This window comes from Mustela lutreola, chromosome 7 (assembly GCF_030435805.1).
Source record: "Mustela lutreola isolate mMusLut2 chromosome 7, mMusLut2.pri, whole genome shotgun sequence".
Lineage (NCBI taxonomy): Eukaryota > Metazoa > Chordata > Mammalia > Carnivora > Mustelidae > Mustela > Mustela lutreola.
In genome coordinates this window covers 78860605-78886312 of record NC_081296.1, presented here as the reverse complement: position 1 = coordinate 78886312, position 25708 = coordinate 78860605, and the positions used below count along the sequence as shown (strand labels likewise).

At 38.7% G+C, this 25708-nt stretch overlaps 1 protein-coding gene across 3 annotated transcripts in view; it reads left to right on the top strand.

Moving 5' to 3' along the window:
* Positions 1 to 5581: 5581 nt before the first annotated feature.
* The window catches only part of WDR72 (WD repeat domain 72), a 216681-nt gene continuing 196554 nt past the window's right edge, over positions 5582 to 25708 (top strand). Inside the window, exons 1-2 of one of the 3 annotated variants that reach the window (XM_059181600.1) lie at positions 5582 to 5707; positions 6174 to 6389. The gene's annotated coding sequence lies outside the window, so the exon portion shown is untranslated. Of the gene's footprint in view, positions 5708 to 6173; positions 6390 to 7972; positions 8203 to 25708 lie in introns of those variants that run through there. The other 2 variants (XM_059181599.1, XM_059181598.1) reach the window with 2 other exon arrangements.

The following is a 25708-nucleotide window of genomic DNA, read 5'->3' as shown; positions in this document are numbered from 1 at the left end:
ATGTGCTGCCATATTTAGTCCATTGTAGATCATAATGGTTTTAACATGACTTGAAAGTACTTTTCCAAGTTTGCATTTGCCTTTTAAGTTTGCTTATAAAAGGTTTGATGCATAGTTGATTTTAAATTTTATACACAGTAAAATTTAGCAGTATTTTTCATCAGTATGATTTCAGCTTCTGGTCCATTTACAGAATGCTTTTCTCAAATGAAAAACAAATAAAAATATTATCTTGGTTTGTGTGGGGCATGGAAGTAAATGGGTAGATGGAATACAAATGAACTTTCATTGTTTGGACAGTATTTTTGTATTCTTTAAAAATACTAAATGAGGGGCGCCTGGGTGGCTCAGTGGGTTAAGCCGCTGCCTTCGGCTCAGGTCATGATCTCAGGGTCCTGGGATCGAGTCCCGCATCAGGCTCTCTGCTCAGCAGGGAGCCTGCTTCCTTCTTTCTCTCTGCCTGCCTCTCTGCCTATTTGTGATCTCTCTCTGTCAAATAAATAAAAATCTTAAAAAAAAAAAAGATACTAAATGAGTATGATTTTAATGTCTCCATCCTAAAAATAGAACAAAAAGAAGAAGGTATATAAAGAGAAGGAGGAGAAGATGAAAAAGTAGAAGAGGTGGAAGAGGAAGAAATCTGACAAAGAAAAGCCACACCAAAGTTTTTAAATATTTACTACTATCTAACTCAGAAAATTCTGCAGCTACATTGTTCTAACTTCTAAATTTTTAGTTCACTGAGAATTTACTTTGTAAGATGTGAGTTAGGATCCATCTTTAATATTTCTACAAGTGGCTAACTAGTAATATATGTTTATTTATTCATTTTATTATTCAATAGATTTTATTAAGTACCTACTATGTGCTAAGTACTCTGGTTGTAACTGAATGTGTTGTTAGTGAAAGAAACTGATTGAGTTACTACCATTATAGATCTTATAATAACCCAACGAGGAGAAACAAGTAAATAAAGAAATGGATGTATAATTACAGTTTTGGCATGTGCCATTAAGGAAAAAAATGGGACAACCATGTCTTAACTAAATAGAATTTAAATAAGAAGAAGAAGAAGAAAAAAAAAAAAAACCTAGCCATGGAATAAATAGTAGATTAGAGGAAAAGAAGAGCAGATAGGTGACCTGGAGGAAAAAGTAATGGAAAGCCATCAAGATGAACAGAAGGAAGAAAAAAAAATAAAAAATAAATGAAAATAGACCTAAAGACACTATCAAGTGTCGTAATATTTGCATTATAGTGTTCCCAGAAGGAGAAGAGAGAGAAAAGGTAGAAGAAAGTTTATTTGAAGAAATAATAACTGAAAACTGCCTGAATCTGGGGAAGGAAACAGAAATCTAGATCCAGGAAGCACAGACAGCCCCCAAACAAAATCAACTGAAGGAGGTCCACACCAAGCCATACAGTTATTAAAATGGCAGAAAGTAGTGATAAAGAGAGAATTTTAAAAGCAACAGGGGTGCCTGGGTGGCTTAGTTGGTTAAGTGTCTGCCTTCAGCTCTGGTCTTGATCCCCCAGTCCTGGGATTGAGTTCAGAGTCAGACTCTCTGCTCAGCAGAGTCTGCTTTTCCCACTCCCTCTGTCTCTCTCCCGCCTCTGCTCTCTTTCCCTCTCCGTCATGCACTCAAATAAATAAATAAAATCTTTTAAAAAATCAACAAAAGAAAAGGAAACACTATACGCTAACTATGTTCAAATTAGAACTTTTAAAATATACACTTTTTAACATTGGTTTAATTTAAACAAACTTTTTCATTCTCTCTTTGTTTCTTTATTAAATATAGTATCTTAAAGGTCACCTGAGCAGCTCAGTTGATTGAGCAGCTGGCTCTTGACTTTGGCTCGGATCATAATCTCAAGGTCCTGGGATAAAGCCTTGGGTCGGGGTCCACACTCAGTAGGGAAGGAGTCTGCCTAAGGTTTCTATCTCCCTCTCCCTCTGCCCCTCCCTCCACTTGTGTTCTCTATCTCTCTCTCTCTCAAATAAATAAATCTTTAAAAATAAATTAATTAAATAAATAAATATAGTATCTCAATCTTCCTTAATGGATTCAGTTCCTCCTCCCCCGAGAATATTTTATTTGAAATTTTATTCTATCCCCTGAATTGTCTGTTTCTTCCTTTTCCCTTTTCCATTTGGTATGTTTTAATCTCTTTCATGTTCAAGGCTTTCTATAGAACTCTGATGATCTTTTGTTTTCCATTAAAAAGTGAAAGATACTAAAATCTAACTGGACACGGTGCATAAGGTTTGGATTTGTCAAGTCCTGACGTTAATAGTCAGATGGGTACTCACTGATTTACTTGAGAAACTTGCACGTGTCATTTTCTTACAGTCTTTTTATAGAATCATTCAATTTTATTTCGAGACAATGTTTCTAGTGTTCTGCATGAAGTTACATACCTAACAGTCACCATTCTTACCCTTGATGGCATTAAAGCACTGGGATCCCATTCAATAAGCAGATTTTGTCCTAAGCCCCTTATTTTTCAGGACTCGTCTTTTAGTTGGGCAGAGTCTGGAATCGTTCTTTTTCTTGTGTTTGGATGGGGTTGGGTTGTTCAGACAGGTAAACAAACTTAATGAGAAATTTATCATGGATAGAAACAGAACCCTGGGAAAACATTAAAAGTGGGTGAGGAGAATAACCTCTTCTTGAGGGCTCAGATGAGGGTGCAAAGAGGAATAATCACTAAATCTGGGTTTCGAAGTAAGAAGAGGCAAATTGATCGAAATGTGTGGAGGCAGGGATGGACAGAAAAGTATTTACAAGAAGTGTCTGTACAATATCAAGGAAATTTGGAAGAACATGATCCATTTGTATAGAGGTTCAACACTATAATGTTGGGTCAGGGTGGAGAGCCAGCTTTTCATCTGGTTTAAAGAAAAACTTTTTTTTTTTTTTTTTTTTTTAGTATCTAAGCCCTTTATCTTTTAAATGCTAAATTTAAATGTTTGTTTGCTTAACTCGATCTGTACTAACCAATTTATTTCACTGGTTATTTATTCAACTCCTCATATCTAATGACATATCATTTAATGACTCTGCTCCTCAATGTTCTCATCTATAAAGTAGATACAGTATCTGCCTGCATCAGTCAGGGTTTTCTGTTGTGTGTAAGAGAGCAATAACTGGTAATCCACACAGAAAAGGATTTTTTTTTCCAAAGATTTTATTTATTTATTTAACAGACAGAGATCACAAGTAGGCAGAGAGGCAGGCAGAGAGAGAGAGGAGGAAGCAGCCTCCCCGCAGAGCAGAGAGCCCGATGTGGGGCTCAATCCCAGGACCTTGAGATCATGACCTGAGCCGAAGGCAGAGGCTTTAACCCACTGAGCCACCCAGGTGCCCCCAGAAAAGGATTTTGTAAAAGGATATCAGCTCTCTCTCAGAAAATGAAAAACTAAGGTTAGATATTATGTAGTCCTGATAAAACCCAAAGTCACACTGCAGCACTTTCCCATGAAAGCATCACTGCCACCAGCACTAGGCACAGACCTTGATGACTGCATCGCTGGTCACTGGATGGTACTGTGAGAAGCCCTGCCCTGCTGCCACCTCCTGCATCAGGATGTATCTTGTCTGGGCCATGAATCTGTCTGGCCCAGCCAAAGGCATGTGTCCATGCCAATGTATAATGGAGAACCAAATGGTATGGAATGGCCCTGTTTTACAGCTTCTTCAGAAAGACATAGGCTCAGGGCACCTGGGTGGCTCAGTCAGTTAAGTGTCTGCCTTCGGCTGAGCTCATGATCCCAGGGTTCTGGGATAGAGCCCCACATTGGGTTCCATGCTCAGCTGGGAGCCTGCTTCTCTCTCTGCCCTCTCCCCTGCTGGTGCTCTCTCTCTCTCTCTTTCTCCGTCTGTCTGAAATAAATAAATAAAATCTAAAAAATAGAAAAAGAAAGATATAGGCTCTGCCTCATAAGGAGGGTGGGATTCTTCAAACATAGGAAACAGGACAAATACTAGATAGGTAAGAAGAAACACAAATGTTCACATAGTTTAGGCTATCAAATGGTTTTGGAAGATGTACACATTATAATGAAAAAAAATCACACAACTCTAAATAAATGCCTGATCTAAAGATGCTAACTCTAAAAATGGCTTCAGCTCTTCAATGGCTATTTGCAGAAGACCTTAGTCCTTAACCACATGGACCTTTCTATAGAGTTGCTTGAATATCCTAACAAAATGTTAGCTGGCTTCTTCCAGAAAGTGATCCAAGGGACTATGAGAATAAGGTGAAAATTACAACATCATTTTGTGATTTACATTTGACATTTACTCTCCATCATTCCTAGCACGTTCTATTTGTTAGAAGCCTGTCACTAAATACAGCCAAAACTCAAGCGGAGGGTAATTAGGATCCACCAAAGAGAGGAATATCATAGAAGTTTCAAACATGTATTAAAGCCATCACAGGTATTTTTTATTACTTCACAGACTTAGCCAAACAAATTTCTTTACACATTCTTTCTATTTATATTCATATTCATATTATAATATGTCAGAGAATCTATTCTGATCTGAAGTTAAATTACCACAGACCCACCAGGGACATTCATTTTACCTAGTAAAAAATCTTTCAGTGCTTAAAAAAGAGAGAGTGTTGCACTAGATAGCATCTTATCACCAAAGAAACACATTTCAACTGTAAATGAAATATTTTTCCTTTCATTCAAACACCTAAATCCTACAGTATAAAGATTAACAGACATTAGTGCCTGGCTATTCTTACTGATGTGGTGGGAGAAAAGGGAATTTTGTAATTCTCACTTTTCTGAGGGCACAAAAATCTTCTAGGGACACAAATTTAAATGTTTTTGGTGGGCAAACAGTTAATTAAAAGGAGAAGTCTATAGGGAATAGTGAGGACCAAGACATTAAAATTCAGCTAAAAACAAACAAAACAACAACAATATCAGGCTAGCTGAAGAAAATACCTTAAGTCCTCAGTATGGCTCTTCCTCTTCCTGCTGATTCTATAAGGTCTGACTTACTTTTTTTTTTTTTTTTTTTTTTTTTTTTTTTTAAGAAATTCTCCTTCTGAATTCATTAGTTTTGGGGCCGAAAAAGATCTTGGTCTATCTAATCCAACTTCTCCATTCTACAGACAGAAAGCTAAGGAAGGGCACTTTTACTTTTAGGACCCCTTTCTTCATAAACAATATTAAAAATTATATTTTACAAGATCAAATAAAAAATTAGACTGAGGTAAGGAGACTTCATCCAAAATGATGTTATAAGGGACAACTGCAATAGGGAGAAATGCTTTAACCCTTAGATTGGCAAGCCTTTCCAAAGTTAGATGAAAAATGTCTTTTTTGTTCTCCTAAGAGAGGGATGAATAATGCTGGAAAGAACAGGAAGTGGGGAAGTGGGATGAGCCAGAGTGGCATGATCTTGTAGTGAAAAAGAGAAAGTTTTACCCAGAAGTCGGCATATTTTCAAGCGGGTAAGCAGAATTTTATGCTGGTTCAGGCTGAGAGTAGGTCAAAGTTTAGGGCCTGGGAGAAAAAGAGAAGACTAACCGAAACTTGATCAAATCAAGGTAGTAGGTAGTTTGCCCAGACTGGTTAGTGAACACAAACAGTGCAGCAAATCACTTGCAATGCAAAGAATGGGAATTTGGAGGACCTGCGTCCAGCCTCGTCATAGATAAACAAGGAAGTCTTATCAGTAAGGTAAGTCTTAAAAGTCATTGGGAAAGGAAGAGTTTTTGCAGTAAACCATCTCCCATTTTCTGGAAAATAAAGACGTGGGGAAGGGTACTTGTACTTTTTTCCAGGGTTATAGATTTTGAGAAGTTCAACACTGTCAATGATAACATTGGCCTGAAGATCAATAAATTAATATTATAGGGAGCCTGGGTGGCTCAGTGGGTTAAGCCGCTGCCTTCGGCTCAGGTCATGATCTCAGGGTCCTGGGATCGAGTCCCGCATCGGGCTCTCTGCTCAGCAGGGAGCCTGCTTCCCCCTCTCTCTCTCTGCCTGCCTCTATGCCTACTTGTGATCTCTCTCTGTCAAATAAAAAAAAAAAAAAAAAAAAATCTAATAAAAAAAAAATAAATAAATAAATTAATATTATATATTCTTAGAACTTTATTTAAAGTTATTTTTTCCTTTTTTTTTTTTTTTTCCATTTTCACAGGTCCTAAAAATATCAAGTGCCCTTATTTGAGACTTAGCATGGTTGAGGGCCTTTTAAAACCACTGAGCTAGTTACAGCAGAGCTGATAAGAGGAACCATACCTGCACCTCTATGAAAACTGCAGAAGGTTCCCTTCAAGAGAGAAAATGAAAGACTCTTGGATAGTGATAAGGATGGGGATATTAACTCTGAAGTAGAATCCTGCAGACTTAGAAGGTAAGGATAGGGAAGAAAAGTTTAAGAACTGGGGTGTCGGGGTGCCTGGGTGGCTCAGTGGGTTAAAGCCTCTGCAGGGAGCCTGCTTCCTCCTCTCTCTCTGCCTGCCTCTCTGCCTACTTGTGATCTCTGTCAAATAAATAAATAAAATCTTAAAAAAAAAAAAAAAAGAACTGGGGTCTGCGGGCACCTTAACATTCAACTATTAGATGCATGTCATCAGCCCCCAATATTTATTTATTTTAAAAAATTAAAGTATAATTGCCATACTAGTGTCTTATTAGCTTCAGGTGTACATACAGTGATTTGATATTTTTATACATTACAAAATGATGTCCACAAGTCCAGTCACCAAGTGCATCATACACAGTTATTGCAATATTACGGACTATATTCTCTATGGGGCACATTACATCCCCACGACTTATTAATTTTATAACACAAGTTTGTACCTTTAAATCCCTTTCATCTATTTCTTTCAACACCTAATCCCTCCCTGCTCTGGTAACCAAGAGTTTCCTGTATCTATGACCTGTTCGTTTATGTTTGATCATTGGTTTTTAAGATTCCACGTACAAGTGAAAGCAAACAGTATTTGCCTCTGACTTACTTTACTTATAATGTATTAACCATACCGCCTTTCCTGTCCCCACCGACCGTCCCCATCTTTATTGAGCTTACAGTCAAGCAGGGGAGGCCAACACAGCCAACAATCCCAGTAAGTTGGGCCACGTGTTGTGACAGCGGAAGTGAGGTGTCTTGGGAAGGAACAGCTGGAACACCTAACCTGCACGCGGGAAGGGACACTCCAGATGAACCAAGAATAGGAACCAACCGGGCACAGATGACGGAGGGGAGAGGACCGCCCCAGGCACAGGCGCTTCACACAGGAAGATCCAGGGAATGTGCAGTTTGCCCTCCAAGAAGGCCTCCCACCTGTGGTCTCAAGAAATCCTCTCAGTTCTTGGGAAGCCAGTATCAGTGAAAAGGGAGTGTGTTCAAAATCTCTCCCCGCCTGCTTCCAGGAGTCTTAGAATCCAGGGGATTTCGTAAGGAAAATCAAATCACTGAGACACCTCAGAAAAACAAAACGCCCCTCCCAATTTTCCAAACCATCCAGTCCGTTGCGGTACTTGGTCCACTCCCAGCAGGTTAGAACGCTGGTTTCATGTTTAACTGCTGATTTTCAATGAAAAAGTGGATCTTCCCCCCCATTCTCGACACCTGGACTGTCTCTCCCCTGCTGGGAGGGGACTTCCTCTCACCGCTCCTCAAAGGTCTTGCGGCTCCCAGTCCCGGCCAGGGCAGGGGCTCAGGGTCCACGCCACGTGACCTACCTTAATTTTCCTCGCTTCAGCTGAACTCCCTCCAGCCCTGGAAGGACTGGGCCCGTCGGAGGCTGCGGGCGGGCCTGTTCCAGCCGCCGCCGCCAGTGAGCTGGGGAGGGGCGGCGGGACCACAAGGCGGGAGCGCGGCACTGGCGGGGCAGCCGCGGCCGGAGGGATCCGGAGCCCGGCGGGAGCGGGGCGGGGACCCGGAGGCCGGGGCGGGGCCGGGGCCGGGGCCGGGGCGGGGCCGGGCAGTCTCCCGGGCCGCCCAGCGGTTCCACCGCTCGGCTACCTGGCTACCCCGACACCTGCGGCTTCGCCACCCGGCGGCTCTGGTAGGTTGGGCGTCCCCCGGGCTCGGCTCAGGCTCCCTTGTCCTACGCGGTGGGTGTCTGACTGCTGTTGTGGGGTTGTACTGCCGCTAGGCTTCCCGCCCTAAGAGTCCGCGCGACGTAAGCTTGGATCCTGAGGGGCTGGGAAGGAAGGTGAGCGCGCGAAGTTGCTAAAACCTCTTCTTTTGCTCCAAGTTCTTGCACGTGGAAAATTCTCTGTTCAAACTTTAGTCCAGATGGCGCATCAGTAGTGACCGAAGCCACGCAACTGTCAGATTGGTCCTTTCGGGGGTGTGTGTGTGTGTGTGTATGTGTTTGTGTAGGGGAGCAGGGGAGGCGGGAAGGTTGGTGAGGGCCTTCCTTGTACAAGTGGCCCTGGGAGAGACGTCTGCTCCCAGAGACCTGAAGGGGCCCACCGTTCACTAAGAGTTTCTTGGGACTTGCAAGTCGGACTTGCATGGAACAGCAGTTGGTCGGAGCAATTTAAAACACACACACACACCCCACACGCCCCCGAGTCTGGGATCTGGGGAAAAGCCGGTAGACTCGGGCCAACGCCAGAACGACCCCTTAGAGGCTACCGGGAACGGGACATCCGCCAAAAACTTCCTTGCTATGCACCTACTGCTGAGCTAGTAGTAAAGACTGAAGGCACAAGACTTTGCCACTTGTGGAGTTGGACAAGGGGCAGGAAAATAAAGGGGCGAAGGAAGGTGTCCGCACTGACAAGAATCTGGAAAAGTTGAAGTAGTAGGAATACTTCCTTTAGGGACAGGTGCTTCCTCATTGAGCCCTCCTCATTCATGATAGCATTATAGCATTATAGCATTCATTATTAGCATTTTTGTGTGCATTTTTAAACAGTTAACTAAATGCAGACAGAACACTGTGGTACAGTAGCGTGGACTTTTCTTCCTTCCCCTCCCAGTTTTATTCTAAATGAGTTCAAGGTCACCTTTTGGAGACTAGGTACCTGAAGAAAGGGTTAGAAAGTTTTTTTCCTTTCACACTCCTTACCCCTCCATCCCTACCTACAATTCCCAGCCCCCACCTTTCCCCCCAAAACATAATGCACTCACTAACTCTCTACTCTCCTTAATTCTTACCACCTAAACACCAGGGGAGAAGAAAGCAACCACATTCGTCATGCAAGTACTTGTGGTTAATTTGGTCTTGTGACTGATTCCTTGTTCCTTTGCCCTCTAGTTCCTTCAGTATTAAAATGCACCAATGGTGTTTTCTGTAAAGAATACAAAGGACTGGAGGAGAAAAGGAAACTGTCCCTGAAGTGATCTAGTAAAGTAATTATTATTTTTTCAAACCACAAAAATTATGTGTTGAGTTCCAGTATTTTTACCTCCAGTATTTTTTTAAGCTATAATTATTTTGTCAATAAAAATATGTTGTTAAGCCTCTCCCTACATGGAAAATCTTACATTAAACAATCTCCACCCAACAGAGTGAATACTTTAGAAATCTGAAGTTCCAGTTTATAGGGGCAGACTGGAATGGAAGTGTATTTAGGTTATGAAATAATATCATGGGACCTTGAAAATAATGGTATTGCAAATATTTCAAGATTGCTACATTCAGCTATCTTCATGGCTTGACAACTCACTATTCTTTCTCTTATTTAATGTTACTCACAATATATGGCATCTCTTACTAGTAATTTCATCAGTGCATTATAAAGGACACTTCTGGAGCACCGTTCTGAATGTATAGTTGTAATTTCCCAGTTGTTAACATTTTTAGATTCAGGTCTGCTCTAGACTCGAATGGAGGCTGGGAAATGAGATGGGGATCAGGAATGAAAGAATCTGTGCACTGATTTCTAGCAACAGATCATCTCTGAAGTCCTGGCAGACCCTCAAATTAACTCTGGGGTCTCATCAAACCCTATCAAACCCTATCACTGTTATCTTCCAAATAAGATTGTCTTTGGTCTTAAAAGATATTCAGGTCTCTGAACTCTTCTATAAAAGGCAAATCCTCATTCTTAGAGCAAGGTATCACTGTTCTTAGAGGAGTATCTCTTCTAGAGTTTACTTACATTTCCAGAAAGTGTCCTAATCTGCTAGGCACCCTGCCTGCCCCACTTGAGCAGTGTAGTATAGTGGTCAAGGGCGTGAGTTTTGGAGACTGATTTATCTGTTTCTGTTTTCTAGCTCTGATCTTGAGCGAGCTACTTCTGTTCTCCCAGCCTCATTTTCTTCATGTTTAGAATAAAAATAATAGTAAGGCTTGAGTCATTATGAAGAACAGATGAAGTGATGCATATCATAGAAGTAGCAAAGTGTCTACAATTTAAGACACTGACTTCCCTCCTCTTTCTTTCTTTCATTCTTTCTTTCTTTCTTTTTTTTTTTTTAGTGAAATGAAATTTAACCTGGGGAAAATCTGAAGTCCTACACACGGGTGTTTAACAAGTAAGAAAGTATATAGGATGAGGGAGTCATAATTAATTGAACCAGTCAACCTCAAGTTAGTTGACTGTATGTTTTCTCTGAGTCAGTGGTGAGTCGTGAGGGCCCAGAAAACTGATGTGATTTTAGGCTGCTTTGGGTAGAAGTTGGAATGAACATCTATAGTCATGGATATTTTTGTACATCTGCCTTTTGCTTTTTGTACAGGCTTTAGAGTTATACAAGATGATAATTTACACACTGACTTGTCTGGGGGAACAAAGGGAGAAAAGAGGGACAACACTTGAATCCATAAGTTATGAATCCATTCATTCATAACCAAATAACATTAATTCTTTGACCTCCCCTTTGACATTTTTTTGATCTTGTGTTATATGTAAAGCTTCTTGCCAAGTAGATTGCATGGGGGGAAAAAGACAATTTTCTGCCTTCCAAGCATTCACAATATAGCTTAGGGTAAGAGACACAGCAGTAATTGTAGCAGAGTAATAAATGGTCTGATAAAGGTAGAAAAGGGAATGCTGGGGGAAGGGGTGTGCTAAAAGGCAGCCAAAGGATGCTCAAAGAAGTTAAAATTTAGTTCCAGTTCAGAAGAGTCCAGTTTTGTGCAAGTTTGCCAGGTAGAAATGCTGAGGAAGAGTTTTTTGGGCCAAGGGAAAATTGTGTTTGAAAGTAGGACAGGGTGAGAGAGCATGACAAACACAAATCATGGCACACTGTTCCCATGTTCCCCATCCTCTCCTGGCTACAGGACACTGGCAAATTATTTTGTCTATCTGAGCTTTAGTTTCCTCAAATGTGAGATAAAGATCATGTATTATTTTACACAATTGGGCACTGATTTAATCTTCAAGTCTCTCCTACAGGGTGTCTATCTTAACAACTTTGTTGGAAGACTTAGTTGTGTATAAAACATAAGCCTGTCTGATGTACAGGTGACAGTCAATCATTGTGGTTCTGTCTACCATCTCATTCTCTAGAAAATACTACTCTAATCTAGCCTTGAGTGTAGATGGGATTTATGACTTTCACGCATATTCTAACTGTGCTTACTGTTCAGAATAAAGTATGAAGTCCTGTGTACTTCCACTACCCCTAACTAACCCATTCCCCAACCACTGTAGGCTTTTCTTCATCACATCAATCTGTGTTGCTAGCCTACTTTTAGGGTCTGGCTCTGTAAAAGGAGTTCCGCCCATTGAGAGTTCTTTGCTGGCAAAGGTTAGCATTCCCACGTTTACAGGATAGGATCTCTGACCATGCGCTTTATTTAGCCCTTCCTTGAGGCTCATTATTTCCCTCCAAGCTATTGCAATGCATCTTAACAAAAATTTACATGGGGAGGGGATTTTGAAAATTGGTTATTTATTTAGAAGTACCCAAATGCAAACTGATCATTTTGAGAGGAATTCTTTTTAGGATTTTATCCTCCTGTGACTTTTCCTTGGTATTGTTAGCTTTAAAATCCTTTTAAATTTGGTAGACTTTGGTTCAAAATCCAAGTTGATCATGCATGAGTTATCCCTCTTGCAAAAGTACAAATTTGCTGAACAATTGAATATCTAGAGTGAACCCATTTAGACCCTTTCAAAAGGAAAACTTGAGGCTATTTTGTTGCAAAGCCTTGCAAAGCAGGCAAAATTTCCACAAGCCATTTAGACAACAGAAGAATTTAAGTACTTTCAGTCATTATGGGGAAAAATAGTTGCCAGGCACAGGCCAAGCCTGTTTGCTATGGAAGGCCTACATCAGGCCAGGGACTGGCATTCTGTCTAGGCCAAGCAGACTAGGCCCTAAATAAGACCTTTTTGAGGGAATTGTTGTTTCTGGTCATTCATTTAACGAATATTACTTTAATTCATCGGTTATTTTCAGAATTTCATTATCTGTGCTCTGCATGCAGAATGCTGAGTTTGATTCAAGATCCTTAGCCTTAAGCATAATAAGAACATGTTGGAGAGCTAGTTAAAATGTGAATTTCTGGGTGGTGCCTGGGTGGCTCAGTTAAGTAAGGTCTGCCTTTGGCTTAGGTCATGATCCCAGGGTTCTGGGATCTAGCCCCAGATGGGGCTCTCTGTTCAGCAGGGAGTCTCCTTCTCCCTTTCCCCTGTTGCCCTCTCCTGCTCATGCTTGTGCGCGCTCTCTCTCTCTGAAATAAATAAAATCTTTAAAAAAATTCAAATTTCTGGACCCCATGCCTTAGAGATTCTGATGTATTACATTCATCCCGAAGCCCAGGAATCTGCATTTTATTAAGTCCCATGGTGCTGCTGATGTTGATGGATGTTTTTTCTTTTTTAATCAATGTTTTTTCCAACATTGGTATACATACACATCTGTATACACTCTTTGGTGAATGATGTAGTCTGTCTAGGCCTTATCATTATTGTTCAAGTGTCTAAGCAAATCCAAACTCTTTTCCACTCCCTGCTTTTAACCAAGTGAACTTACCTTTTTGTTGTTGTTTTTAGATCACAAAATAGGGACTTGCATTTCTATAGATTTCTACTCTGTTCCTTAATTTGATGCTTTTCTCTCTTTGGATGTGACATCCAAATTAAGAGCATGATGGATAAAGATATTTTTTAGCAGAAATGGATTGAGTGAGATCTACCCCAAGTCCTCTGAAATCCTTAGACTCCTTGGAGTATCAGTATATCCACTCTCTAGGTTAAGTATAATGGATTGGTGATTTCAAGAGTATGAAGGTGAGAAGATTTGGATTAGAGAAAGCTGGTTAGATACTAAGCTTCCTTTTTAAAAAATTATTAAACTATGGATGTTAATTATCAGCTGAATATTTCAGTAATTGAACTTCTCTTTGAGAAGCCTTCCTGGATTCCTTCCCCAGACAGGGTTAACTTTAGCCTTTCCTGTGAAAGGGAATATGCCTGTGAAACACAGGGACTATTTCCTGTGAAAGGGAATATGCCTGGTGGGAACCAGGCCTCAGCCCTACTCAGTCTATGGTGATGGAGGTTCCATGGTCTGTCCACATGGCAGGCCAGAAGTAAAGCCTTCTTCCCAGTCTCAAGTGGTGACCAGTAGGTGTTTCATAAATATTTGTTAAGTGAACTAACTACAACTTGCAAAACTACTGTCAAAACAGTTCATTTATTTTCTATAACCCATTTCATAATTTTCTTCCCTTTTTTAAATGTGAAAACATTTATGCTAATTCTGTATGTTTATTTTTGAGAAATACAATGTAGTCAGTTGTGATCATTATTTAGAAATTGAAAATAAAAGTAAATGTTCATAGCATTGTATTTATTTATATTTTTATTTATGTATTTGTTTTTAGTTAGGAGAAGCAGTGACTGTGATTCCTAGTAACCCATCATTCCACATGGGCACACAGACACTTATTTTTCTACTACTTGAGGTAATGAAAGGTGTGCATGTGAAGCAACATTTTCATGTGTATTTTGATTTCCTTTTGAACAAAAAATGCAAACAGGAAGAGTTTCAATTTTTTTTTTTTCCAGTGAGATCATAGAGATAAACCAAGTCTGTGCAACTCTCTTGAATAGCTAATGTGTGTCGCCTGGAGAAAGAGAAAATTATTTTCTGCCCTCTATGTTGATGTGTATAGAACATGTGTTCTGAGTAGCTGCTATTTTCACTGCCTCTTTTTCCAGTTGAAGTGCAACATAAACTATTTTAATTAATATTGTGTCACCAAAAGGGATTGAAATAGCCAATTGAATTCTACCAAGATAGAGTCTTTTGATGAAAACATATCTTTATTGATTGCGGATGAAAAAAAAATCATTCTTAAAATGAAATCCAGAGAAAAATCATATCCCTCAGAGAAAATTTCTGAGTGGCAGGCTGAGATTAACATCATAAAATTGAATTTGTGCTGCAAGCCTTTGATGTAATCAGCAGCTGGGAGATGGTGTTGCCCTTGCTGTGCTCCCTCTGATTGTGGTGAATTATTGTGTAGAATGAAATAAGTGTTTCTGGTGTCCCTCCTCCAAGAAATACAAACAAGGTATTACTAGGTAGTTTCTTGCTAGTTAAAATAGGTTGGATCGATTCCAGGCCTCTTGGGCTCTCATACACCCATGAACTATAGGAGTTGGGCATTTATTTATGGCCTAGGGACAGAATTTCTTGATGCCCCTGGACAGTGACTTCTTTGGTCAGTAAAAACCCAGCAGAGCAGAGACCATGAGAGGAATCCCCCTTGCCAAGGATTTTTTTTTAGAGTAAGCAGAGGTTGGAAAGTGCTGTAGCTGCATGGAGATCCAGCCTAACCCTTCCCTGTCTCCCTCAGCTACCTCTTTTAACATACACTACATTGAAATAATTGCAGTATGGTAATCTCGCTGTGTACTAAGAGTCCTTTTCCATGATACCAGGGTTACAGTGGGCTTTTATTTTGCTTTTGTATTAAGTCCTCATGCTTAGAAAACATGCTTGCCTGTGCATGTACCCCCACACATGTAATGAATAGGTTTTGCAGATTAAGCAGAGAAACTGTACTCATGTATTTACCTCTGGATTAAGGAGTGATTTGGCCCCTTAACCACTCCTGTGGTTGAACCTAAGTTGTTTTTGTTTTGTTTTGTCTTCAAAAAAAAAAAAAAAGGAGGACTGGTTTGTCTATAAACAGAAGCCATAAACTAAACCATCAGTAAGTAGTGGTGCCTTTGTGTGTCAGCTCACTCTCAAGCCCTATGAGAAGTGAGATAGGCCTTGCAGTCAGACAGATCCAGTGATGTAATCCTAGCCTAGGGATTTAGATTCACCGGGCCTCCTTATCCTAATAACATCAATGGTGAGTGTGACAGAAAATCTTCAAAAATGAGAAGACTGGCTACAAATGGCTCACCTCCTGTGTCTTGAATTAATGCTAGAATGGGCTGGGAGTCCCAGGAAATAGCTGTTTTTAAAAACTGAATCTTTCAGTAAGGCTAAAGTCCCTTTGTATAATGAGCCTCAACTTGGGTCCCTCCTCAACCACTCTCTCCAAACCACCATGGAATTCTGCTTTCGTAAGCCTTTTTAAAAAATCTATCCATCCATCTATCCATCCTAAGCCTTTTTGATGTCATTCTGTTTTGCCTGAGCTTCTGCTGGGATTCTGGAATGCAAAAGGATGGGTTTGCAGTCTTCCCTAGCTGAGGCATTCTTGTTTTGTGGGCAAAGTCAAAAAACACCAGAATCATGGGCCTTAGGGAGGCTTCTCCAAACTGGATTCAACTATAAAGCTCATGTTCCTGCCAGTGGAAGTGCCTTCCATCTGTTTTTCTGGGACGAAAGGATCGTCATAATGGCAGTGGACTGACTTCTGATGTCAGCTTGTGCTGAAGTTGGGAGAAGCAAAGTAAATATCAGGACCAAAGAAGGAGGCAACTGGCCCGCAGGAAAACACACAATTTTTCCAAGAGAGAACTCTTTGCCGTCGACTGCTATGGGATTAAGGTGTGGTTTGGTCTTGTACCTGGGGAATACTTGTCCCAGTAAACTTTGCATCAGTTATTTACATGTGTATGACTTGACTCATAGGTTGTGAATTTTTAGAGGTCAGGAATCTGTTTTGTTTTGTTTTGTTTCTTTTTAAATTTATTTGGGCTTTCAGTAAATACGTGTGGAATGAATAAAATGAATATATGACTTTCTCAGGGAACCTATAATATGAATCGAAAGGTGATCCTTTTCTAATTCTTACAAGAGAATTAGAAAAGAAAATTTGGTGTATGACCGATTATGTGATTTAGACTGAAATTTAAGAGTTTAAGAGAATAGTTGTGTGTAAGTTTAAGAGTTTAAGAGAATAGTTGTATGTATTGTTATGAATTATTATATGTATTGTTAAGATCTATGTTTTGACTTGAAAGAAACAAAATCGGGGGCTCCTGGATGGCTCAGTTGGTTAAGCGTCTGCCTTGGGTTCAGGTCATGATCTTGGGGTCCTAGGATCGAGCCCCATGTCAGCTCTCTGCTCAGCAGAGAGCCTGCTTCTCCATCTCCCTCTGCTCCTACCCCTGCTGTGCTCTCCTCTCTCTCTCTCTCAAATAAATAAAATCCTAAAAAAAAAGAAAAGAAACAAAATCTATCAGTCAGATGGTATATTAGTTGCTAAGACAGTCATAACACAGTACCACAAATTAAGTGGTTTAAGTGACAGAAATTTATTATCTCACAGTTTAAGAGGCTGAGTGTCTGAAATAAGGTGTCGGCAGAGTTTTTTCCTTCTGAGGGCTGTGAGGAACAATTTCCTCACTTAAGACCTCCACAGTAGCTTCTGATGGTTTGCTGGCAATCATTGCCATTCCTTAGCTTGTAGAAGTATCACCCCATTTCTGCACTCATCTTCACGTCTCTCTCCCTGTGTGTGTCTGACACCAAAGGTCCTAGTGTTATGGATGCCAGTCTTACTGGATTCTGTCTCCACCCTAATCCAGTATGACCTCATTCTTCACTTAAGTAATTGTATCTGTAATGACCCCGTTTCCAAATAAGGTCACATTCTCAGGTACTGGAGATTATGTACTTCAATGTGTAAATGTTGGGGTGGGCTCAATTCAACTTATAATGGATGGAAAGATGATAGATTTTGTTCTACTTTGACAATTTGGTACCTTTAGAGTTTTATCTTCATCTTTCCTGCTTAGTTCACTTACTAGATGGAATCTACTGTAAATTATGAATAATAAAATAAAGGATTATAAATGACAAGGATTTTGCTTATCATTTTACTATTTACTTAGCAAGATTTACACACAGATTTTGAGGTTGGAAAAAGTCTTTTAATAATAGCAGCTAACATATATTGAATGCTTACAATGGAATGTAATGATTTCCATGGATCATTCCATTTTACTTTCATATCAACCCTATTATTTATTTATTTATTTATTTTTATAGATTTTATTTATTTACTTGAGAGAGAGAGAGAGAGCAAGCAGAAGCAGGGAGAGCATCAGGCAGAGGGAGAGGGAGAGGGAGAAGCAGGCCCCCCGAGGAGCAGGGAGCCTGATTCAGGGCTCAATCCCAGGACCCCAGGGTCATGACCTGAGCCAAAGGCAGAGGCTTAACCAACTGAGCCACTCAGGCTCAGCCTATTAGATTGATATTATTATTTTCATTTTACTGGTGAAGACTCCAATACCAACAGGTGTAAAGTAGCTTACCCGAGGACATAACGGTAGTAGAGTCAGCATTCAAATCTAGGCTGACTACTTCTAGAGCCTCAGTGCTTGGCGAATGCTGTCCCCTTAGTCTCACTACAACCAGGCAAGGTAGGTATTATTCCCATTTCATGGATGAGGAAAGTTTAAAGTAACTAAGAACTTGCCCAGCGCACAAAACCAGCGAGTGTATAACATTTAGGATTTGAACTTAGGTGTTATTTCCCTGGGGAAATCCTTCCCACAGTTGATTTCAAGCTCCACTTGTATTTCCTCTACAAACACACTTGCATTTACCTTACATAGCACTCATTATACTGTTGATGATGCCAAACATGCCTGTGTCCTCAGACGCCCTTGAGCGTCTTGAGATACGTGACTTTGTCTTTTTGGTCTATATCCCTAGAATCTTACATAGTCTCTGACACAGAGCAGACATTCAATAAATATTTGTTAACTCAGTGTATATTAAGTAAATGCCAAGGGGCCAAGAAAAAAGGAAACCAGTTGAGGATATAAGAAATAAGGGTTAATGAAAGGAGTAACTGAGGTGACAGAAGATGAAAATTGGAATAGGGATTAAAATGTTGGGTGCCTGGGTGGCTCAGTTGGTTAAGCGACTGCCTCGGGCTCAGGTCATGATCCTGGAGTCCCGGGATGGAGTTCTGCATGGGGCTCTCTGCTCCGCAGGGAGACTTCTTCTCCCTCCCCGCTCTCATGTTCTCTCTCTCTCTCAAATAAATAAATAAAATCTTTAAAAAAATAAAAAAATGAAAAAAAAATGTTATTATAGGAGCTTAGTACGGATATCTTAGAAAAGTTAGCTAAAACTAAGGAAAAGATGCAAGATGTTAACATGATGAAAGGAAGCTCATGTTTAAGTGCCTTGATTTTCTTGGTTAATTGGAAGGAAAGACCAAGCTCACAGTATTGGGGTCTAAACAATTGCCTCTGTGAGTGTGAGGTTTTGAAGGGGTAGAAGATAAAACTACAGTATGATAATGGATAGGAGATATATTTCCCAATATGAGTTTAGGTAGTACAGGGCAAATATTTATGTTCATGGACAAGTATCTGTTTTCATGTGCATCATGCCAAAAAAGAAAAAAAAATCTAACCAGCACATCAAACTCCTTGATTTTATGTATACTAGTGATAAAATAATTTTAGAGGGACTCTTAAATCACTTGATTTATTCCTAAATAAGTTAATTTGATACTAAAAATGAAGTGAATTAACTTAAAGAAATATATTAGTCAAATAGTTTTACAGATTGTATTTAGCAAAACAAACAAAAAACCGCTCACGATTGGAAATAGGTTTTCAGAATTTGCACACTGACACATACACACAAATTATTCTATCTAATAGCAGAAATAGTTAAAATTAACCACAAGATGTCTCAGTGAAAAATACTTTGAGGTCAAGGACTGTGTTTTTCTATCTTTGTGTTCTCTGCAGTCCAACCCATCACTTAACCACATACAGTTCTCAATAAATATTTGTTGAATTTATTTAATAGTACAGTGGCATTTCTTTTTCTTCATGTTAGGTACTCATAGGTGTAAAATAAGAGAGTTTGACTGTAAATATTCAGAGAGTTAAATATAGAATAAACTAAAGGGGGGAAAAATCCACTTCGTTTAGCCTAGAACTAAGGTTTTAGACAGGAGTATTGGAATTCCATGAAGTTGTTACTGATTGAATATAAATAAAAGTGAAGGAGTCACCAGGAAAGAAATGAGTTGTCTTTCTCATGTTTATTTTACCAGCCTAATGCTCACCTCTCTGACAATGACTATAAATGGAACACTCGTGGCATTAATTTGGCTGTGTTAGCTCTGTTTCATTACAGCTAAATGAGCAAGCAGGTGAAGATGGAAGGTAATATTTTGTGAAAACCTTTGACCCACAAGGCTGAGAGAGTCTAAGCTATGATGGAAACTTCGTCAGTATAGTGATAGGAATGTGATTTCTTGGCTGGTTTGTTTTTCAAAAGTTCTAGATCATGCGTGCTTAAAGTTCAGAGATTTTGCATTATCTATTTACTTCATTCCTTGATCCCTGGGTTATTTTACTGTTGACTTTATCTGCTAAGGCATTCCCAACTAGAACACATTACTTTCTAGAATTTCCTAGGTAGCTGTTAATCACTCAATAATAACATTTTTGGAGGAACTTGGCTTTGATGTTGGTTAGGGGTTAATTCTGAAATAGTCAAGCTCCACTGGGTAGACCAAGTAGAATTTTATGTGTTATTTAAATACGCCTGGGGCAGTCTTTGACTTAGTAGAAACATTTTTTTTAACCTTTTCTAAGGAGTGATCTGATTACAGTCTGTTGATAAAATAAGACCTTTTGCTTCAGGAACATCTGCAAACAGACAGGTTTTGGCAGACAAGGCTTCTGCTGAGACCAGCTGTGCAGGAACCCTTTGGTTCCTGTGGACTCCTGAGCTGCTTGCTTCATGTTCCTGGGGGTCAAAGTAGCTCTAACTGTGGCCTACCATGACACCCAGATATTTTCTCTCTAGTCTACATTTACTCCTTGTCCCTTCTTAAAGCCCTGTTTTCCCTCCCCCATTTATTGTCACTTACTAGCTGTCTGTGTGATGTTGGCCAAACTACTTTATTTTGATCTCTAAGCTCTCTATTTTTTTTTTAAACTTTATTAGGGTAAAAATTTGCATACAATAAATTGCATTCACTTCAAGTGTACAATTTGATGGATTTTCAAGTACTATTCCAAGTACTTTAATTCAAGCCCTAAAATTAGAAGCAAAACTCCCTCTGGCCTAAAATGAAGGAAAGAATCATGAAATAATTTATTTAAGTTCTTTAGCTCCCATATATTGAGTTTTGAAGGAAGCCATTGGGCTCTCCCTCTGCTTTGGAGATGGGATTCTGGGAGGTCATAAAACTGTATAAGCAGCAGATCTGAGATTCAAACCCACATCTGCTTTATCCCAAAGCTTAGATTGCTAACTACTATACTATTTTTATTTTCTTCACATATGTTTACTTTGGTCAGGAGATTATTTTCAGAATTCATGCATGGTAACTGAGGACTTTAAAATTTGTATATTTTGGGTTGGCAATCCTCAGTCAAGTGGTTCGAGATTTGCATCTATCTTTGAGGCTAGTGAGGCAGAGACTCAGTATCTGGGCGTGTCTCTGAAGTTATTTATGACAAGGTAAACAATTCCAGTGTCCAGAAGACACCAGCCACAAAACCACATTTGCATCATACTCATTATCTTGCTAGCCCCAGAGAAGTCAGAGAAATAAAAACAAATTGTTACGGGGAAGAAGATGATGGTGAGAAGGAAGGGGGATATAATAGTGTGTTGTCTTTTCTTACACTTGCTAGGTATCATATTTATGGAGAAAAGCCCAGCTTTGAAAGGCGGTCGAGGCCAAGATTTATCTGACTTTATTTTCTTGCCTCTTTTCTTCACAATAAACCATTTTAAACTAAGTTAATGGAGATAATGGTGTGCTAAATATAACCTAACGATGAACCTGTACTGAGGAATTGTATTATTTCCATCCATTTGGTAGTGAAGAAAGAGGGATGCCAGGGTGATTACTTTCCCCAAAATATAAGTTCTACCAGAATAAGAAGACTGGTTCTAAGAAAGTCACGTCACCTTTCCTCTGCTTCCTCATCAGCAAAATACTCCACATCCTTTAATTTTCTTCTAGTTACAGTAAAATATTGCTCCAGTTTTTTTTTTTAATATTTTATTTATTTGACAGAGAGAGATCACAAGTGGGCAGAGAGGCAAGCAGAGAGAAAGAGAGAGGAGGAAGCAGGCTCCCTGCAGAGCAGAGAGCCCGATGTGGGGCTCGATCCCAGGACCCTGAGATCATGACCTGAGCCGAAGGCAGAGGCTTAACCCACAGAGCCACCCAGGTGCCCCAAATCTTGCTCCAGTTTTAAGATGAAACACAGTCATTTAAGGATTATTTATTTGTTGAATGTCACATATGAGACCAGCATTGTGCCAGGGACTAGGGATCAAACAATGAAAAGACATACCCTTCCTTTGTCATCTTTAATTTGTACATTTGCAGATGTTCTACCCCCTGGTGATTTAAGAGCCCCAGTGCGTTTGGGAGCTGTTTAGGAAGCTCATGTTGTTGGAGTGAGAATGTGAAAAAAATAGCACCCTTTGCTATTTTTACCTAAAACGATATCACTTAAAAACATTTTCCCTTGAAAAATGAAACAACTTGGGAGTTCCCAGGTACTTAAGCATCATGTGAATTCGTGCCATGGTTAGTGGCCATCAGCATGGCTTCATCCATCAAATAGGCTTATTTCTTAATTATGAGTATGGCTTTCCAAACTCTGTAATGCCTTGGACCTTCTACAGCTTTAAATCATTTATGTTATTTGACAAATTTTCCTTAATTCAGTGTTTCTCACCCTTTTTCATGTCAAAGCATAAACACAGAAAATGATTATCTTTGTACACATACTGGGTTGAGGGTTTCAATTTCCCTTGCCCCTCCTTATCAAATATTCACAACCCAGTATGGGTCATCATATATAGCTGGAAAGTTCTGATTTATTTAGTTTCTGTCATGGTTACAGAAAAGAAGCACAGAGAATTCTACTATTGAAATCCTGTGTCAATAAGAATGAAAACAGTAGCAATTCTGCATATTCACTACAAAGTATTCCTTGACTCTGCTGGGTGCATTCATCTGATAAAGATTCTTCTCTAAAACATCCCCTGTTAGTAGGACTTTAAAAATCAGTATTATGTTAATATTAATTGATATTAAAGGTGGTAACAAATATAAAAGGAGGAAATTACAATGATTTCACTGAGTATGTTTTTTTTTTCTAGAAATAACATAGTCACAAACATCATGTGTTTCCAATGACTAAAAACCATTTATAAGTAACAGTCTGAAATCTCTCTTATTTAGAAATAAAATGTTCTTGAAATTATAAAAAACAAACAGTTTGACTTTATTAACCATACAAGGTAGGAAATCTAAATATGTCACAAAAGTAGTTTTGGTCTTGTTTGACATATACCTAGAGTTTAATGTATTAAATATTATATATGTAAATAACATGTTTAAATTTAATATTATGTTCTTTTTCAGTTAGCTATAAATTGAATGTGTCTTTGTATATATTTAAACTGTATCAAAACCAGCTTTATAATACACATTTTGATAATTACTAGATTCCTCAAAATTATGTTTTTCATTATACTATTCAGAAATGACAATATTTTATATATATATATACATATACACACATACACACACATATATATATAAAACAGGGGTTTTGAGAGACTATATGTTATTGAAGAAGGGGACAAAAATCAAAAGGAAGGGGAAGTTGAAACATCAACTCTGTCTATAGGTCACGACTCAGGCTCTGTGTTCTCATAAGGGGAAGTTGAAACATCAACTCTGTCTATAGGTCACGACTCAGGCTCTGTGTTCTCATAAGCAATTGGATGTGTCTAGAGTGCTTGTTACAAAGTATTGAAGCCACTTTATGACATTGGTGGGATATATATATACATATATATATATATATACACACATATATATATACACACACATATATATATCACATATATATATACACACATATATATAAAGAGAAAGAGAGAGTCATTTACATGTGTTTTGTTTTTCCAAAGAATTTAAAACTGTGGGTTGTGAACTTCTTAAAGGCCATTCATCTTCTCATCCTGAAAATCCATTGTGATAACTGGGTAGGCTGCTGTTAAAATTTGTGTAGAAATTATTTGAGATCACTGGAGATTAGAGTTTGGTGTACGTTTGTGTGTGTGTGTGTGTGTGTGTGTTTATGTGATTATTTTCATACTATACTGATTATAGATGAAATATTGATCATATGGCTTTATATGCATTGAAAATACAGTGTCAAAATATAAAATGTTGTACTTGGTACTGTGACTAGATCCAAATGAAGGACATTTATTTACCCTTTAGAACAGTCTGTAACTTAATCCCTGACAGTGGAAGTGTTTTTTGTTCTGTTTTGTTTTGTTTTTGAAGTCACTTTTTTTTTCTTCCAATGGAATTGTTTATTTTAAATTGCTTTTAAATAGATCAGATCAGATTTAAAAGTCATTAAATGCTTGTAAACATCTTTACGTAGTCATGATTTAGACATTCCGAACTATCATTCAGGCACTCAAATTTGGAATATGACAGTTATAAATTGAGGGCTGTGATAGAGATTTGTAATCCCTTTTCAAAGCTTTTAAAAACTCATGTAGACACGTAATTATTTGCAATAGGGCAATATTGTCCTCTATAGCAGAGTATCCCTTAGAGACTCTACAATATACTGTTTTTTTCCTTTGAGGTTTATTTTTGATTACCAATTTCTGGGGAATTGCAGAGGGTCTCAAGTTGTGGATTTGCTCTCCCTCCTGTTGATAACAAGGCACTAAGTTTCTGGAGTTACTTTTTAAATTTTTTTTTTCAAAAAAAAAAAAAATTTGGGAAAAAGTGACTTCTGAGATACACAACCTTTAATCAGTTACTTACTCTCACTGTACAATTTGCTTAGACTCAGAATCTCTGGGTTAGAAGTGATCTGAAGAGTTATCTAGACCACATTTCTCATTGCTGACTTGTAAATGAGAGGGATTAGATGAATGATCCATAAGACCCATATGCTTTTATTTATATCACTGAATTTATTCTTTATAAGAATACTGAAACAGGGGGTGCCTGGGTGGCTCAGTCGCTTAAACGTCTGCCTTCAGCTCAGGTCATGATCCTAGGGTCCTGGGATTGAGTCCCACATTGCGCTCTCTGCTCAGTGGGGAGCCTGCTTCTCCTTCTCCCTCTGCCTGCTGCTCTACCTACTCATGCTCTCTCTGTCAAATAAATAAATAAAATCTTTAAAAAAAAATAAGAATACTGAAATGTAGGCAGTGCAAGTGATAGTGTCATTTTACTACATATTAACTTTATAATCTGGAAATAAAGATAATTACCTATTCTAAATCCTTTTCTGGGCCCTGAAAATATGGCAATGGATAAAGCAGACAGAGGTCCTAGCCTTGGGAGGATTTAGAATCTAGTGAATTTGAAATGAATTTAATTTGAATAAAAGTAAAACAAAAGTGTAATGGTGAAAAAGTTTGATACATGGGTAACTCTGCCATGATCCAGATGTGTGGTGCTAAAGTAACAATAATAGTAATTTACTGAATACCACTCTGTTGTCCACATTATAAACATGATCTCATTTCACCCTGACAATAACCCTGATTGAGGCATCATTGTCATTTTTCCAGGTTAGAGATGAGAAAACAGGAGCCAGAGTGATTAAGTGACTCACATTTAAGTCTAACCTGACTTGAAGTTTTTTAAAAACTTCTTAATAAAGTTTAATATCTTAATAAACTTAATCTTAATAAACTCTGCTTTTGAAATATAAAGCTGAAAAATGATAAAGAAAATAATTTATTCAAGCAAGATTTATTGTTTTCTGATGTTCAAAGCACTGTGATTCAGGCACTGCAGGGATTGAGGGATGATTGAGGAATGATTCCCATGTTCACAAAGAGTATCGGAGAAAGAAGCATCAAAATCATATAATACAATATAATATTATTTAAATTTAAAAAATGACATTTTTCGAGTACCCACTATGGGTTAGGCACTGTACTAACAAGGCCTGCTCTGCCTCCTTGCAGTAGTATTTCATTTCATTAGGGAGACATCACTGCACAGCAGATAATGTTAGGGGAAATTAGGAAACCAGACTAATACAATGTGACTGGTTATTGAGTAGACAACATTGCAATGATTCAAGTAAGAGAAGCTAATTTTCCAGAGTTAACTGAGGTATAAATAACTCACCCCAGGAATTATTTATTGTCAGCATAATGATGGTTAATCATTACAAATGTATTAATTCCCTGGCTAATATTACCCAAATTTGTTTCTGCTACAGTTCTGCTTAGCAGTCAAGACAGATTTCCTTGACTCCAGTTTTGCAAGTGAGATTGAAAAGGTGACAAGAGAGTCCTTTAGACAAGAGCTTAGCACACATTGTCTGTGGACACAA